Here is a 5,456-nt window from a genome sequence, read left to right as displayed (position 1 = left end):
ATGGATTTCGAGTTCTTTACGATCATGCTCTCAAATTCGCTAAAGAAGCTGGTACAAAACATCCTAGTTGCACAATCTCTCCCTACTGTTTCGTCTTTCTTTTCTGTTTCTAAGCTTTGATTTTTTGTCATGAATCCGTTTGGTTGGTTCAACACTTCGCCCTTAATCCTTCTCGCAGAGGCTGCCACAGAAATTCGCCAAGATGCTCTACGGCCGTGAGCCACGAAAAATGAAGCTCCGGGAGGCTGGGCGCCGGCGCCTCTTGTGGGACGTGGGTGTAGTGCTCGACGCGGAGGGCCACATCTACCTGGGTCACGGGTGGAAGCAGTTCGCCCAGGCTCATGATCTTCGGCTCGGGCACTTCCTAGTCTTAAGCCACGACGGCCACGACGTGCTCACCGTGAAGGTGTTCGACGGGAGCATGTGCCGCAGGGACTACCAGCACGACGACGATGCCAGTACGCCCTTCTTTGTCTTGCTCTCAGTACGTAATTGTAGCTTGTGTAAGAATAAGTGAAGGAAGACTTCATTGCGTTTCGTCAGGCAACAGCAGCAGCGACAGTGGCAACACCTTGTACGGGACCAGCGGCGACAGTGGCAATACCTTGGTAAGCTTTTTCTGCCATAGTTCACTCATTGCTTGAATTTTAGTCATGCGTATTCTCTTCTTCAATTCTGTAGTGTTTAGTTGCTCTCTTTCCCGCAATATTCATGACAGTTCTGTTTCCCCCTTTGACCATGTACCCCACTTTAGTTTGAGACATGGATCTTCTTGCCTCCTTTTCCTTGCATTCTTGATTATATGTTATTTTCAATTAGTTAAATGATTTTCAAATCATTTACCCAGTTTCCCACATGAAAAGACTTTATGACTATGGCGAATTTGCATGTTTTCTCATCATGTACATGGTTCCATCTCTGGCACAGCAGGGATCAGAGGGGGAATGGGCAGAGGAACACAACGTGGAGCAGGTAACCGAGTTCTCTAAATTCTTCAATATTCATGGATCTTCTTGCCTCCTTTTCGTTGCATTCTTGATTATATGTCATTTTCAGTTGCCTAGTTTCCCAGATGAAAAGACTATTTCTATGCCAAATTTGCATGTTTTCTCATCATGTACATGGTTCGACCTCTGGCACAGCAGGGAGCAGAGCGAGAAGGGGAAGCACCATCACAAACAGGGCCAGAGGAACATCGCGTGGAGCAGGTATCCGAGTTCTCTAAATTCTTCACCTCTAGGAAGTTTGCACTTTCCGATTTATTCTGCTGCCCAAATCAAGGATGAAGTGTTAAAGTGTATATATGCAGTCAAAATTAAGCTCTGATGCATACAACAGATATTAGATGCCTGAATTATACAGTAAATAAATTTACAAACAGCTAATGAATTTATTAGGAATCATATAGCAGTGCATATGTAGATGCTGCATCAACTTTTCATATATCCAGGGAGCACATATATAATTGCCAGTTGCATAACTGTCACTTGATTAGAGTATGCTGCATATTGTTCAATTACTCTTTCCATTTCATGTTAATTGAAGTTCTAGGTTTGTTGTAAGTCAAAGTTCCTTAATTTTGACAAAGTCTATTGGAAGATTGGTTAAGACTTCCGAACGAAACTGGGGCGCATGATCAAATCCCACCAAAAGGTCTTATGGCATCAAACAGATTGCGAACGGCTTGAGCTCTGCTTTTGCATTTGGAAGAGGGCATCGTACTGATCTTGACTAATTTCAGGGTGTCAAATTAGTTATGCAAACACCTTGGAATAAAGCCACCTGGTATAACATATGATTCGTTTTACAGGGCGTATCCAAGATGAGTAATCCATGCGATTCAGATGGAAGCCAGAAGGAAAGATCTTATTCGTCTGAGGAATTACCAGGTTAAGTATCTACTCAGATTAGTCAGTCACCCTGCAGCACATGTTTTCTTACTGTTGAAACAGTTTTACAGCATAAGACAGTCTATCTGCAGACAATTCTGTGGAGTCAGCTAATCAACGAGCGCTTTCGAATAACTATGTCGTATCAATGCAATGCTATCTTTCAAAAGCACAGAAGGTGAAAATAGATGCTCTTATAGAGAAAATTGAACCTAGATTCACAGTGCTAGTTGTGCAGATGAAGAAGTCAAACATAGAACGGCATACCCTGGTAAGTAACTTTTATCATCTACATTTTGTATGAAAATGGCTCGCTGTCTGTATCAACACATTATCTTGTTGTGATACTATTTAAGTCTGTCAGTATTTTGGTTTTAACTCAAAACTCAGAACGATATGTTTGCAACGAAAAACACATGCGTAACTAAATCAACACTATTGTTGCCTTTGTGACAGTTTTAGATTCTTAACTCTTTACTACTTGAGTTATCAGAGATATAACAAGCTTAACAGTATCATCATATTCTGTTCCTTTTCTCAATTAGATAATACAGAAGGATTATGCAATCGAGCACTTTCCATGTGAAGATACAACTGTCATGCTCCAACTGCCTGGGAAGAACAAGGATTGGAAATGCACATTCCGCATAAGGCCATCCGGCGCGTCTGATGCAGGTCGGCGCAGCCTCTATTTGCACAACTTTACCTGTGACAGTCATGTTAGGGAGGGTGATATCTGCCTCTTCCAACCAATGACAAATGTTGAGCAGAGAAAATTCGTAGTAAGAGTTCATTTCCTGAACAAAGCATGCATTGATGGCACAACTCAGTCGCAAGCAGGGGAAGGATCAGATTCAGATAGGTGCCCAAAGGAAGGCTCATCTCATTATTATAAAGCAGCCAATACGCCTGCAGTATCTTATACTTCTAAGGATTTTTCAGGTCAAGTTTGTTCTGAAGTCAAATCAGTTACCCACTTACCCTTTGTGCTCTTACTCTAGAATTGTTTTTACTGCAGAAGAGAATCCATCTGCTTATGAGTCTGTGAAGTTACATGTTCCTCGGATGCCATCAAAGGATTATGTCTTAGCAGGAAAATCTGATCTTACACTAGCACAGAAGAAAAAGATACAAGCACTTGTAGGGAAAATTCGACCTGGAATCCCGGTGCTCGTTGCTCAGATGAAAAAGAGCAACCTAGAATCGGGTCGTGGTACTCTGGTACGATTCGTTTCACCATCCGTATTATGCTTCCTGCACCTTGTAATTTTCTTCCTCTTTGCATTTCCTTCATCCACACTCCCCCCAAGAACAACTCAAAGGCGGTTCACCAATACGGACATCACTAAATTTTGGCGGACACGTCCGGACGTATCCCCGGACAGGAATAGGGGTGGAGGACATCTAACTAGGGTCACCATATAAAAAATGGACACTAAATTTTCAATAATTATTCAAATAATTTTACATAGCAAAATGGTCGGACCCTACTTTTTCTACTATTCGTCGGATATGGGCACGTGGCCCATGTTCTACTCTTCATCGGAGTCTGCCTGTCCGTCGATGTCACTGGTAGAGTTGGGGTTGATGATTGCGCCGGACCAACTGGCCTCTTCATCGTTGTGGCCTGGAGCGATCTGCATCAGACCCGGTCTCCATGTTTCGTCAGGTTGGGACAGTTAGGAGCAATTTGCTGATTTGTGTTAATAAAATGAAAAGCTGCAGTCTCAGTGTTTTGTTAAACAATAATAACTGAATTGCTCATTGTCTGCAGCAATGTACATTTTATTGTCTTGATATTTGTTTAGGGAAGTCAGTGTTTTGTTTCTAACTCGAACGTGTGAAGCATATGTTTGCAACAAAATGCTTAAATCAACATTATTAGTTGAAGCCATATGTATCAGAACAATTTAGCCTTTGTGACAGTGTTAACTTCTTAACTCCTTAGTGCTTCAGCTATCATAATTACATTCTGTCTCTTTTTCAATTAGGCAATACCCAAGGATTATGCACTCAAATACTTTCCATGTGAAAGTACAAGTATGATACTCCAGCTGCCTAGTAAGAACAAGGCTTGAAAGTGCAGATTGCATATCAGGCCATCTGGCGTGCGTAATCCAGGTCGGTGCAGCCTTTATTGGGGTTCCTTTGCCAGTGACAATCATGTTAAGAAGGGTGATATCTGTCTCTTCCAACCGACGGCAAATGATAAGAATGGAAGATTAATAATAACAGTCATTGTCGTGATCAAAGCGAGCATTGACCGTTCCCCTCTGGAAAGAACTGACGCTGGCTCAAACCGCGGAAGGCCAAGTGTAAAGATGGTCTTGACAGCCAATGTTAAAGAGGAGCCAGCTAGTGATGGTATGGCGGCATAGCAAAAATTCATGTGGCAAATTTCAATTCACATTCTTTCTATCTGATTATTTTGTTATCCTGGTCAGTTCGAGATATCTCATCTTCTGGTGATGAAGACCATGGAGATTCTTACAATTCAGAGGAAGCTTGGGAGCCTCTTTTTGTGCCACCAGACAGACCTCGTCTAACAGATGTGCAGGAGAAGAAAGTATGGAAGAAAATCCATGCTATTAAATCGGAACTGCCCATCTACGTCACGGTTATGAACAAAACCAGTGCTCGTCTCTGCAAGTCACCCTACCTCGTAAGTTCAAAATGAGGGCAATAGTATGTTTTTGTGTAGTGGCCTGTCAGTTTCTCCACTTCATCTGCCTCTTGGCCTAAAAATTACTCTGGTATATATCTGCATCTGCGTCACTAACATCCTTCCTGAACAGACCTTGGGCAAGAAATACGTGTCAAGGTATCTTGAAAAACAGTACTTCACCGGGCATCACGGAAAGATGACTTTGGTGCTTCAGCGGGAGGGGAAGAACAGGAGGTGGCACACAGAGCTGCGACTAGGAAGTCATCGCGCAACGATCGGTAAAGGATGGACGTCTTTCTCCCGTGACAACCATCTACAGGTGGATGACCTCTGCCTCTTCAAGCTGATGCGGAATGAAGAGACGCTGAAGATGATGGTCCACATCATTCGCCGTAAGAAGTGCTTAGCTTGAGGCATCGTTGCGCTGTTGCTACTCTGATTATCTAGAATCTGTTAAGTGAACAACTAAGTGATTTATTTCCGAATGAGTCGGAGAAGAATGAACTTGTTTATTTTCTATCGTCAGAGGTCATCTCAGTGACTCTGTCAGTGCTTTGCTATATGTTGCTGGATGGTCAATTTAGAAGGACTTGTTAATGTATGTTTTTTGCATGTTTATGGGTGTTCGGGTGCAACGATAAATGAAGTTCCACTCTTTCATGAATTGAGAACGTACAAATGCATTTTTGTATAAAAAAGGAAATACAAATGCATTGCAACCCCTTTTATAACAATTATAATCATTGCAAACTACTTGTTAATATTAGAGGGTTCTATTATATTAAATCAAAAGGCAATCAAACCAACGCATTATTCTACACAAACAGAATTATTTAATCCATTAATTTTCGTTTAACCACTGAAATCAACAACTTAGATTAATAAAAAAAGGCATATAAATA

The 5,456-nt window shown here is 41.8% G+C and overlaps 1 pseudogene; it reads left to right on the top strand.

Annotated features, from left to right (window-relative positions):
* On the top strand, nt 1–4,966 carry LOC125547230 (annotated as a pseudogene).
* The last annotated feature ends 490 nt before the right edge of the window (nt 4,967–5,456 follow it).

This window comes from Triticum urartu, chromosome 3 (assembly GCF_003073215.2).
Source record: "Triticum urartu cultivar G1812 chromosome 3, Tu2.1, whole genome shotgun sequence".
Classification (NCBI taxonomy): domain Eukaryota; kingdom Viridiplantae; phylum Streptophyta; class Magnoliopsida; order Poales; family Poaceae; genus Triticum; species Triticum urartu.
This window is presented reverse-complemented; position numbering and strand designations above follow the sequence as displayed.